This window comes from Toxorhynchites rutilus, chromosome 3 (genome assembly GCF_029784135.1).
Source record: "Toxorhynchites rutilus septentrionalis strain SRP chromosome 3, ASM2978413v1, whole genome shotgun sequence".
In the NCBI taxonomy this organism is placed as follows: Eukaryota; Metazoa; Arthropoda; class Insecta; order Diptera; family Culicidae; genus Toxorhynchites; species Toxorhynchites rutilus.
Window position 1 is genome coordinate 27264895 of NC_073746.1, and position 13911 is coordinate 27278805.

The 13911-nt window shown below is 37.2% G+C and overlaps 1 protein-coding gene across 6 annotated transcripts in view; it reads left to right on the forward strand.

Annotated features, from left to right (window-relative positions):
* LOC129780619 (dual specificity protein phosphatase 3) overlaps positions 1–13911 on the forward strand; it is a 56204-nt gene that overhangs the window by 26830 nt on the left and 15463 nt on the right. The window lies entirely within an intron of this gene.

The window sequence follows — 13911 nt, forward strand, 5'->3', positions numbered from 1 at the left end:
CTATTATAGTGACTTTCAACACATTTCTGCTGGTTCGTCACTTTTACTTCCATTTTTGTGAATTGAACTCGTGATCTCTGCGTGAGAGGCATGGATGTTATCACTACGCCAGATCGCCTCCGCAAACACAGAGGGTCGGTTCAGGTCCATCACGACTTTTTTCAATCAATGGCATGCCGTTTACTACAGGCATCAAACTTCTGCATAACTAAGTTCAATTTATATAGTAATTTCGTAAATTCCATTTATATAGCTTGTTTTGAAATAGCCTGGTTTTGTAATTCTTCATTGTCTAAAAGAACGTTGACCTTATTTTCCGTACTGGATCTATCTTTTCCTTTTTTAAGCAATGAAAACACGGAATGCCGCCAAAACGCTGGAATAAAGGGAGCAATAAAATGGTCATTATACGTAAATATTGTCAGTGTTATGACACTTTTCATTTGACACTACTCCACCAAAAATTGTTTTCAGCTCATGTTTTTTCATCCCGATTTTTTACATTAAATGAGCTCAAAAATAACAGAAAATGTCATGACTGGTAAGCATTTGTATAATATACTAGCTGACCTGGCAAACTTCGTCCCGCCCAAAATTGATTATTCGTTATCACATTCACGTCCTCTTACTTAGCACACTTTTATCGGTCCAATCGCAGAACTGTTCATCGATTGATCATCTAATCTACCCTTTAAAATTATCTTTCACTATAAAATTCCTAGTACTTCTACCAAAAATCGTCATTATAATATCAGATTATTTTCAGACACGATTCTCGTTCAAGATTTTTCTCCGTTTCATGGAATAAATGTTAGATACAGAAAATATGATAGAATAAATACAGTCCCAAATCGGACAATTCCTTTCTTGAGTTCTGCTCTTATCAACACATTCAGCGATCCATTTTTTTTATATAGATAGAAGAAGCTACAAGAGTGAGTTTTAGCACATTGAAATTCATTTCCACTTTTGAACAAAGATCAATTTTAATAGCGCAAACATTGAATGGATCGACAACGCTTATCATGATGTAATTTTAAGACATATGGGAATTAATTTTTTCGAATTTTTCGACCTTCCTTCAGAGTTTTCCGAAAATTTTCCGATTTTCCTCTCCATAACATTGATCTACGGGCAGAAACGAATACATCAAAATAAAGATGGCTCAAATCGGACGATTCCTTCTTCGGGTTTCGCGCTCAGCAAACCAGGCAATATAAAATTAATACGAGCGAGCGAAACCAGAGACATGTTGCAAATAAGCACATATTACTTTTCCACATATGTACACGGCCCAGAACGAGATGGATATAGATATCCTTTAAGCTGGAAAGTGTTATCTAAAAGTAAAATTAGAAAACACTTTCCAACTTCATTTTGTAATGAGATGTAATATTATCACACGTTTACACAACAGCATCATTATCTATGTGGATAGGCTGGTCGTATAAAACAGTCTTACATTCCAGCCGGCCTCGGTTCGATCCCCGTAGACGTCGTTTGGACTTTTTTTTGTGCAATCGCAAAAAAAAGATTAAAAAAGAAAGAGATGTCTGCTACCATACATACAAACATTTTAAAGCATTGGGGGACAGATGATTTTATTTGCTCATTGGTTACTGTCGAATATGAAATGCTTTCTAGCAACACTAAATAGTTTGGGTGTAGAAGTTCGGTAGGTGGCGCCATTTCCGAGATCCAAGAGGAGATCGGTTAAGGACCACCGGTCTTTTTAGGACTACTTTCCCCTATTCTTCAAATTTGAGAGCGCATTTTTGGAATTCCTAAGAAAGAGACCTGTAGCACCCGTGGGCGAGTGGTTAGCGTCTCACATTATCATGCCGGGTGTTCGGGTTCGATTCCCGTTCTGGCCGAGAGATTTTTCGTCAAAGAAATTTCCTTCGACTTGCACTGTGGTCACGCGTACTCTAGAGCTTGCCCCTCAGAATACATTCAAGGCGTGTTATTTGGCTTATAAAATCTCAACTAAGTATTAATAAATGACGCTAGTTAATGCATACGCTGAGACGGCAAAAGTTCCATAGAGAACGTTGACGCCATTTAAAAAAAAGAAAGCGACCCTTTGAGACGGTGACAAATCTCGATGCTCGATTCAGTCTCGAACCCTCTGAAAACGAACAGTTATTTTTGTATAAATCAATATCAATTTATACCAGCTCCTGTTCTTCTCAGTCAAACAATAGATGGTTTGAAAGCATCAATCCCAACAGATGTGAGCATTTATTTTGTTCTTTCTCTGTTTGTTCGGAATTCTAAGAACTTGTCAAAGTTCGTTTAATGAACCTTTGATTCCGACCTTTGTATATGCCTCGTTTTCTACTTAATAAAATCTAAAATGTTACGAAAATTTTTCAAACGAGTTTGATTTTGCGTTACGTAACATACTTATTGTTACATAGGGTGGAGGGGGTCCAAAAACCGCATTTTAGCGTTTCGTATTTTGTGCACGACGCCTAAGAAATGTTTTTCTTGTGGTACGACACTCCCCCCCCCCCCTCTTTCTAAATGAAACACAAATTTCTGCATAACTTGAGAACTAATCAAGCAAAGGGATAAGGGTAAAACTCGAGGGAGGAATCGTCCGATTTCAGATGTCATTATTTTATTATATTTTATGTGTCAGACAGAGCCGATCTGGCGTAGTGGTAACATCCGTACCTCTAGCGCTCCAAGGTACCTCTCGAGTTCAATTCTCACTCCCGACATTCTTCCAAAAATGGAAGTTAAAGTGACGAACCAGCCAAAAGTGTTGAAAGTCACTATAATACATAGAAAAAATGTTTTCCATGTAAGGTAGACACATGTTATTTGCAAGTGATTGAAAAATCTTGAACGAGAATTGGGTCTGAAAATAATTTGATATTATAATGACGAGTGCTGGGAGAAGTATTAGGAAATTTATAGTAAACGGAATTTGTAAAGGGTCAAAGTTATTCAATGAACAGTTCTGCGATTTAACCCATGGACGTTCGCTTAGTAAGAAAACGTTAATGTTTGAAAGTATTTATAGCCAAAAAAACATTTTGTTGTTTATTTATATGTTTCGAAACATTTGAATATCTGTTTTGGCTTCAGGTGCGCTGAATTAGAACATTCAAAAAAGTGGACAAATCAAGATCATATTTTCGATTGGACAAATCAACATCATTTACCTTATACCTGAAATTTGTAATTTTAAATCTTCCCGCTGGGCATTTTTCAAATCTTTTTTTTAGGTTGGTCTTAATGTCAATTTTGAGCACGATCTGTCATTTAGTCTATTTAAAGTGTTATTAGGAACAAGTTATTTTTTTTTGCTCAGCAATTTTTGATGTGGAAAATTCTTTTTAACAGAGATATTGTGCAAAGTTTTGAGTTGTAAACAAAATTCCTTGTGCAGAAACGATAAAAATGTTGCAGAATACATTTGGTGCCTCGACTCTGTCGAAAACACGGGTGTATGAATGGTATAAGGCTTTCAAAGAGGACCGAGATTAGATGAACGATTTGCCATGTCAAGGACGATCATTCACCTCTTCAACTGATAAAAACATCAACAAAATGAAAGGAATGATGCTCGGAAATCGTCCTTCAAGTGTTAAAGAACCAGCCCATAAATTAAACATTTTTCACGAGACCATTCGTCATATTTTGAGTGATGTTTTGAACATTGAAAAGTCGCAGCACGACTAGTGCCAAAAGAGCCCACTCGGAAACTTTTTTTAGCAACGATCCCAAAAACACAATTTCCCGGAGAAATAATCCACAGCTTATACTATCCAGCTTTTTTTTTTGCATAATTACAAAAGAAAGTTCGAATCGGATCCATGTGGTGGTAACAGCAATCGCTGCGGAGCAAATTTTCACCTCCAGTATTCACCGAAAAACAAAAACAGTTCCTCTACTGAGAAATATCTTCTTGACATAGGTTTGAAATTCGCTGCACTTTTACTACATTTTTACCCCAGAAACAGCGCACAAATTTACGGAAATAAGATGATCGATCGGAAAAGTCAACAATAAGCCCTAAAACACTTCTGCATTCACACAAATTTTCTCTCGGTAGAATGATATGAAAATCAATTCCCTTTTCAGCACATGAAATATTACTTTAGGATCTATCGATACTTTTTTAATAACTCTTTAGTAGAAAACTGTCAAGAGCCACTGATTACAAGCGCTTCATGATTCATTCTAGACACACAGTTAACACAAACTACTGTGAAAGATAATTATTCGGGTTTGCATTGGTTTGGGGAGGAAATGTCTCGGGTGTGGTGGGATAAGCGATGGACGGAGTTACAGTCTGCAGCCAGAAAAAAACCAGTAATAGCTCGCCTAAGCGAGTTGATGTCTTTGACCAGTCCTGGTGTTACTCGGGACGTAAAACACGATGGTTCATCTCCGTTATAGTGTGGTTGGTTGCGAAGGCTTTGCAAGCCGCACTTTAAAAAAAACAAGCTGTGAACGATATAAAAGTACATTATTTTGAATCAGACCATATAAAAGATGTTGATATTGAGTTATAATAATTAAAAAAAGATCCTAACACCTAACACCTCTTAGCAATGTAAATGATTAGTGGGCACCATGAACATAAAAACATTGCTGTTATTTGGTATACAGGTCGGACTCGATTATATACAGAATCGATTATATACAATTTTGGACTCGATTATATACAGTTTGGAAAAACATTTTTTTTTTGTATTTCAAATATGGCTTATTTCAAGAAGAAATGTAACCTTTCAACGTTAAGATGAATTTTTAGTGCCTGTTACATGTACAGTGGGGTAAAAATCGTGATTTTTGAATATTTTGCTTGGATTTTCACTAAGAATTGTTTATATCGGTATTGCAGCCAAATTAAGAAGGATAGAAGTTGGGCGTCAAAGAACAAATTATAGAACGGTTGAAGAACTTCAATTTAATTGATGGAAACAATTATGTTTAATATACATTTTGAGGATTTTTAATAATAAATAATAATAAAACATTAAAAATTATTAACTTTCAGGTTTTTCACTTCCAAAATGTTATTAGAATCCACTAATTGAGTTGTTTCACTAGTATATCCTGTATCAAATTTTCTCATCTTTCAAATTATAGCATCAGAATCTTCTTCCGTAGTCTACTTTTTAATTTGGAGCCAGTTTGAGGCAACAGAGTCCGAAACAAAAAAAAAAGTTCTATAACTCTGTCATGAAATTCGAACATATGCGTGGGAGGATTTTTTCATCAAATATATATGATCGTCTATCACCTCCTGAGAGAATCTGGATAAATTTATTTTTTTCATGTGAGAAAGGTGTTTTCTGACTTTAAGGGGATTAATCAAAATCCTCTTTTATTTTCAAAAAAAAACGAAAAATACATGCAAAAAAACAAATAAACAATTTTTTTTGACTCGATTATATACAGTGAAAAGAAATTAAAAACTGTATTGTAGTTCAGTAATGAACTATGAAATGTTTGATAAGAAAACATGTTTTCATAGAGACTTAACTAATAATGGAGCAGATTGTGGCTTATGACACCTGTTGTTCGTGTGTACCTCGAAATAATTTCCGGTCAAATATCAACTGTTCAGAACACATCAATCAACTTCCACCGAATTCAGTCAATCAAAGCAAAACAACACTTTCCGAAGGTCAGTACCATTTCCCTTCATCACTGTTCACACACTTCGATCGAACTGTATCGATTCTTTAAAGACATAATTGGCGACGACGGGAAGCGATAAGGGTGACTGCGTAAATATTTACTAATTGGCCATAAACTAATTTCTTACCGAAGCAGCGATCCACACGCGTTTTGGGCCTAGGCGTGTGCTTGCTTTCGATTCATCCCGGGACGGCGGTCAAGGGCGAGAATAACCTCACCGACAACGCGACCGAGCAGCGCGATAGTGTGAGGTCTATTTAATGAATAAATTATCGCTGTCCAGCCCCCCGATTCGCCTTCTCGGTGAGTTCAAAGCAGGAGGAAAACTAACAAACATATCTGTCCAAATTTGGACCATGGATGGGAGTAACATTATGATAACTGTCCATATCAAAGCACCGTCTGTACATCAGTAGAAAACAATCACTACGAACATACATCATGTAGGGAGAAAACTCGAAAAGGTCTAACATACTTCACCAAGAGCACTGTTGACACGCACAAGAATAATGTTTCCACCCACATTCTAGACATCAGTCTAGACGAAGGGGGAACCAAACAGATTGTCACTTTAGCCCATGGTCAGAATGGTCGTGGTTTCAATGTTAATGGTAAAGCTTACACATGAGTTGGGCTCCGGTCTGTTGTTTTCAGGTTAAGGGAGATAGACTGAGAAGATAGGAGAAAATAATACACTATCTACCTGAGTGCCTAACCCTGGCTGAAAGTGGATCCTGATAAAAATCATAGAGATAACTAGACTGCTTATTTTCAACGGTTAGCGCCTCAAGAAAGATTGAACTGCTACATTTTATTTACCGATCGAGTAATGTTCAAAAGCTGCCGAATCACACTACTTTACATTTTTACTGTATAATCAGCTAGCATTGACCTGAATAGAGCACAAAATATAAGTTCAACTATAATCTGCTCAGCTTCAACAAACAAATTTGTACATAACATTTCGATGCATTTGAAACTCCCTAGAACATCCCCTGGAGCATATGCTGATTACACAAAAAAAAACTACATGAAAAACAGCGTGAGCGAGCGAAAAATAGACTATGAATGATACATCAAGTCCCAATCCACTGCTGCCGATTCGACCCGAGAGTAAATAGTTGATGAGCGGAACAATCAGCTTTCACAATCCGTTATTGAAAAAAACGGCTCTGAATAATGGACGAAAATTGGCCTAGGATGGGTTTTCCCTTCGTATCGGCTGGGTCGAGGCATAGCACGGTCGGTGGGAAACTGCCATTGCCAGTGCTACCAGCGCCACCCAACCCAATGGGTATATATGGGTGGAAAATGCTAATTCAGTGGCAGTCTCACCACGCAAACACAGGATGAGCTCTCCGTGGGAAGATAGGAAGAAAGCTTATGCCAACCAAACGCCGAAGATAGCAGCTACACAAAACCAGCGGACATGGGAATTTGCTTTTCATTATTTATTATTGCTTTGTTTGGTATGTGAGTGTGGTGACATGTTTACTCGATTTTGATAAATGTGGATCAACATTGATCGAACATGATGCTGGGAGCAGTATACGTGAAATGTCATGCTCAGAAAATAATTGGAATGTTCAACATATACTTCGCGGGCAGATCGGTTCAGCCTTTTTTTATCATTAGCAGGACTACTAGTGACTTTTTTGTCGTCACGATACCGATTTATTTAAATCAAATTTTTCTCACCGTGATGATTTGTAGAGTGGATAAAAATAATTGAACGATTAGTATGAAATTTTACTGTGAATCGAAATGTTGTGTTCGGATATTTTTGAAATGTAGTTGAATGTTATGATGGCAATATTTTTCGTTTTTTTTTTCGAAAATACAACTACAGTGTCGGACAAAACATTAAGGTTAAAAAAAGAAAATGGCGAAGCTTTGAGAAAAAATAATCCAATCCAGTGCTTCAACCTATTTATATTAATTTATTTGAATTGTTCGATGAAATTTATAACGTACGTAGTTAAAACGATAGTCATTCATAAAAAAATGCGTTTTAAGCATACTTAACAACTAAAATGACGCGAAAAAAATTAAAACCGGTTTTAATTCATGGTAAAACCATAAAAACAAGAAAATATATACCGTGAAAAGCTTTAGGGTTAGTACTTGCCTTTGTTAGGCATCACTTCACGCACCCGGTTCGGCATGGATTCCACCAGCTTCGGGCACGTGGTGATCGGGATAGCGTACCAACAAGCTTGGATCCTATCCCACAGTTGCTGCATATTCTTCGGCTTTCCTGTGTACATCGACCTTTTTACGATCTCCCATAGGTTCTCTATAGGGTTCAGATTCGGTGACTGCGTTGGCCACTCCATGACGTCGTATTTGTTATCCTGGAACCACTCTTTGACGGTCTTGGTGGTGTGCTTCGGATCGTTATCCTGTATAAACTATTATTTCAGAAGCATCTCCCACTCGGCGTGTGGCAACATAACATCCCTTAGGATTTGAGCGTAGATGTAATGATCCATGAACTTATCCACCCAGTACAGGGGGTAAATCCCGTACCAGGAGAAGCACCCCCACACCATAATGTTCCATCCTCCATGCTTGAATGTATTCGTGGTATACTGTGGCATGTAAGTGCAGCCTATTGGGCGATGGATGCAATTATGCGCGCGACCCATTTTTCTTGGACTGCAACTAGAATTCTAGTGTTAAAACCATACATACTTCTTGTTCACATGATAAATACTTACCAGAATCCGAAAACACAAAATACCACCGAGAAATAAGTAATTTTCTTCAAAAATCGATTGAAACAACACTCGAAACAGCCGAAACGGGGAACTGGTTCCGAAAGTTTGTCGCATCATTTTAGTTGTTAAGTATGCTTATAACGAATTTTTTAATGAATGACTATTGTTCTAACTACAGATGTTATGGGATGTAATAATGAGTTTTTATGAAAATAGCAGAAATTGTGTAGACAAATGGTTAAGTATGAGTTAGGACTACATATTTCAAGCATTAAAAAAACATCAAGTAATTATTTTCATTCAAAATATAACGTTTGGAAACTACCTTCGGGTGTGCTTATCTGATAGAGCTTTCTTTCACGCCAAATTCAAGCTTTAACACTAAACCTACCACGAGGGGTCAAATGACCCATTTTAAACATTTAGTCAAAATTTTCTTGCAAATTACATTGTCACAACATCATTTGTCTACATTACTTTTCCTAAAACATACATCGTATGTATTTTTTAGTGTTTACTCCTCTATTGTTATTTTTTTTACTGAGAAATATATGCAACTAGCTGACCCGGCAAACTTCGTCCTGCCCAAAATTTGTTTTTTTGCTATCAATACCTTCAAACATTCACGTTTTATTACTAAGCGCAAGTTCATGGGTCCAATCGCAGAACTGTCCATTGATTGATCTTTTAATCGACCCCGTTGAATTTACTTTTTACTATAAAATTCCCAGTATTTCTAACAAAACTCATCATTATAATATCAGATTATTTTCAGACAAAATTCTCGTTCAAGATTTTTCAACCACTTGCAAATAACATGTTTCTCCGTTACATGGAATGAATGTTTTATACAGAAAATATGATAGAATAAAGACAGCCCTAAATCGGACAATTCCTTCCTCGAATTCTGCTCTTATCAACACATCCGGTTTATCCGCTTATACTTGTTTTTGTATAGATAGAAGAAGATATAGGAGTGCGTTTCATCACATTAAAATCCATTTCCAGTTTCGAACAAAGATCAATTTCGCTAGCGCAAACATCAAATGGACTAACAGCACTTGTCACTGTGTAATTGTAGAACATATGGGAATTTAATTTTCCGAATTTTCCCTTTTTCCTTCAGAGTTTTCCGAAATTTTTCAATTATCATGTTTGGAGGGGTGTCATACCATCATAGAAATATTTCTCATACCCAAAAACCCTCACATCCCAATTTGTGCTTGATTTGTTCTCGAGTTATGCAGAAATTTTGTGTTTCATTTGTATGACAGCCCCCCCACCCCCTTAGAGAGGGGGATGGAGAGTCTAACTATCATAGAAACATTTTTTGCAACCTAAAACCTTCACATGCTAAATTTGGTTTCATTTTCTTGATTAGTTCTCGAGTTATGCAGAAATGTGTGTTTTATTTCTATGGCTGCGCCCCCCCCCCCCCTTCCGAAAGGAAGGATGAGTGTTGAACCACCTTAGAAATGTTTCTTGCCCCTTAAAACCTCCACATGCCAAATTTGGTTCAGTTTGTTGGATTAATTCTTGAATTATGCAGAACTTTGTATGGCAGACCCCCCCCCCCTTTTAGAGAGAGGGAAGGAGTGTCTATTCACCATGGAAACGTTTCGTGTCCCTTAAAACATTCGCATGACAAATTTGGCTCCATTTGTTTGATTAGTTTTCGAAATATGCAGAAATTTGTCTTTCATTTGTATGGCAGTTCCGCCTTAGAGAGGGGGTGGAGTGTCTCACCACCGTCAAAACATTTATTGCACCCTAAAACCTCCACATGCCAAATTTGGTTCCATTTGCTTGATTAATTCTCGAGTAATGCAGGAATTTGAGTTTCATTTGTATGGCAGCCCCCCCTTAGAGCGGGGGGTGGAGAACCTAACCACCATATAATCATTCATTGCACCCTAAAACCTCAATATGCCAAATTTCGTTTCATTTGCTTAATTAATTCCCGAGTAATGTAGAATTTTGTGTTCAATTTGTGTGGCAGCCCCCCCTTAAAAGGGGGGAGGGGTCCCAAACTATCACGAAAACCTTCCCCGGCCCCAAAAACCCCTACATACCAATTTTCATGTTGATCGGTTCAGTAGTTTCCGAGTCCATAAGAATCAGACAGACAGACAGAAATCCATTTTTATATATATATAGATCTGCCCTAACTACCGCAACGGCATTTGACCTTTGCAAACATTCATATGATATCAGAAAGATTTGTATGTGTGACTGTGATACAAAACAATTGCATTACACATTTTTGGCTATTGCTTTATATATTTTGTTGTATTTGTGAATGAATAGTGAATGATCAGAATTAATTGTATTGCTGACTATCCAAGCGAGCCAACAGTAACCATTCCAAGCTGCAGTGTTTTTTGCGAGTCAAAAATTGTAATTTCAATATTTTGCTAATGTTTGTTTTCCCAAAATGTCAAAATATACAGGAGAAATATGGTGTGCCATGTTTCTCAACAAAACTATAAAAATCGAGCCATTTATTCACTAACTACAGGGTGGGCCATTTAAAGTGGAAGCATCTGGCAACCCCATAACTTCTGACAGAGATGTCAGATTAACAAATGTCATACCGCGTTGGAAGCGTCATTTCAGTACAATTTTAACCATGGAACAATACACACCTAAACAACGCGCTGAAATTGTTCAGCTGTACATTCAAAATAACTTCTCAATTGTGTTAACTAAACGTGCGTGGAAAAATAAAAATAAAGTTAAAACATCGCCTGGAGACAACACTATACGTCGATTATATGCCAAATTTATATCGTCTGGTAGTGTTGGTAATGCCAGTCATCTGTCCAGACAACGACCAAGACGTTTCGACGAGAATATTGATGCCGTTCGAGCCAGTGTTGCAGAGACTCCATCAACATCAGGTCGCCATCGTTCGCAAGAGTTAGGCATCGCTCGAACCACTCTCCGACGCATAATGAATTGGACAATTACTGGTGCCAACAGGACGGCGCTACATGCCATACAGCAGCTGCCAAGACCAAATTATTGCGCGAAATGTTCCCCGGAAGATTAATATCGAAAAACGGCCACCGAGATCACCTGATTTGACGCCTCCTGACTTTTTTTTATGGGGATATTTAAAATCCAAGATATACACTGGTAAACCAAGGACCCTGGCTGCGCCGAAAGACAATATCCGACAAGAAATTGCTGCCATATCGGCCGAAACATTGTGATGGAAAGTGATGGAAAATGCCGAAAAAAGGGCACATTTTGCGGTCAAGGCCAGAGGCGGTCATTTACGAGATATCATAATCAAAAAGTAGTTAGAACAAATCTCCTTGAACCAAAATAAATGAATTTCAAAAAAAAAAATTTTAAATACCACTTCTTTACTTTGCTATTGCAAAAACAAATCCTTCCACTTTAAATGGCCCACCCTGTATTTAGAAAGGGTCACTTGACCCGCTGTGGTAGGAATAGGTATGCATGAAAAATCGGTAGGTTTAGTGTTAATAAATGTCGACATGTATCTTCGAAAACGCAAATTGCTTCGGAATAAATACAAAATGAGCGAAAGAAACACATAATAAATATTATTCAAGTGCGGACCGGAGGGTTCTTCTTATGAATGCTATAATGACAGTTGTCATTTCCTATTAGATAACTTTGTATATTTATTACATTATTCCATTCAAATATAGTAAAATGTACAAAAAATCAGGGAAAATCAGGATTGTTCCTGAAAAAATCAGGAAAAAATGAGTGTTTGTCAGGATATCAGGAAACGTGCCGAAAAGTCTTGGAAATCCTGAAAAATCAGGAAGGTTGAAATCTCTGGGTGTACTAAACCATTTCTATCAACGAATGTTCGAGTTATAAGCGTTCAAAATCATCCGTTATTCTTTACACGTTCAGTGTTTTTTGTGATTTTCATTTTAACCCCCAAATCTTCTTGTTAGACGTAGTTCTACATCAAAATCATAGAGATTGAGTTGACGTAAGACTACGAAATTATTTAATCATTGGTCCAAAAATACAACGCCAAGATACACTCATGAGGGATGATATACCTGCAAGAGTGAAATTAAAAAACGACATTGATGTGCCTTTCTTCTGGAATATCGTTCAGATTGTTGTCGATATTTTTAAGAATATCGAAAGCATCCATAGCTAAGTAATTCCGGAAGTATGTGATGCTATAAATGGCAGTCTGAAAGATTTATTAAAATTTTATTTATTTCGCCTTGCCAGCAGCTTCGTGTACCAATTTGTGAAATGAAAATTATAGTACATTTGCAGGTGGAATAAATACACGTCAAAAATTACAATAATGAATGAAAATGTACTTTCTTTTTAATCGAATATGTATTCTGTTTCTTAGAACAATACTTTTTTGCAAGTTGTGAGTGAATTTTGAATGAAAATTGTGCCTGATAATGATTCTATATCAGAAATTCTCAAGAAAACTATCCCAAAAAGCAAGCGTGCCCTGCCAGCATGCAAAACAAAATAACAACGATTTCGTTTAGAAACTATGAGGTGTTTATTTGTTTTTCCAGTAATTTTAAAGTCTATTAATATCTTCGCATATTTTCAACTATCTTAAAAATAGAGACATTTCTTTACATTTGGCATCCCTGATTCGAACACTAAATTCTGTTTTGAAGTTTTGAGGGATGCGAGTGCGAGTAAATTCAAAAAAAAACTTTGGAGTAGCTCGCACGCCGGATCACACATGACACTAACTGGCATGATGTGTTCACACGGTGTGAGTAGCTGCACTGCAGTAACTGATATGTTTACTCGCACCATCTGAACCCGGCTTTACCGTTCGTTTTTAAATTTCCTGGTCTTATCTTAACACAGTCCGATCGTATCTTGGGCACGACCCTTTATGTTTAGTTGATGGAGAAAAATCAATGCATTATGTGTTGTGCAATTCTACGTTACACGGATTAACACCGACGACTTCTTCTTCAATGGCACTAACGTTCCTAGAGGAACTTCGCCGTCTCAACGTAGTATTACTTGCGTCATTTTTATTAGTACTTAGTTGAGATTTCTATGCCAAATAACACGCCTTGAATGCATTCTGAGTGGCAAGCTCTAGAATACGCGTGATCACAGTGCAAGTCGGAGGAAATTTCTTTGACGAAAAATTCCCCCGACCAGAACGGGAATCGAACCCGAACACCCGGAATGTTAGTTATGACGCTAACCACTCGGCCACGGGAGCACTTACCGACGACTGGAGAGACTCAATTTTACATTGTCGAAAGATACATGAATCAAGGTAACTCGCTTATTTCAAGTTGAGGCTTTTCTCGAAACAGTCCAGAAATGTCACATGGGGTCCAAAAATAACATTTGCTGCATTCAATCATAATTATGAGATAAACAGATATTTGTGCCGATTTGCACTTTCTGAACCAAATATCCCTAAAAGACTATCAGTGTCACATAATGATTGTGATCGTAATAGAACAAAATTCTCCAAACTTCGTTCGAAAACCATGGCGTGAATGTACAACTTCTATACATAACC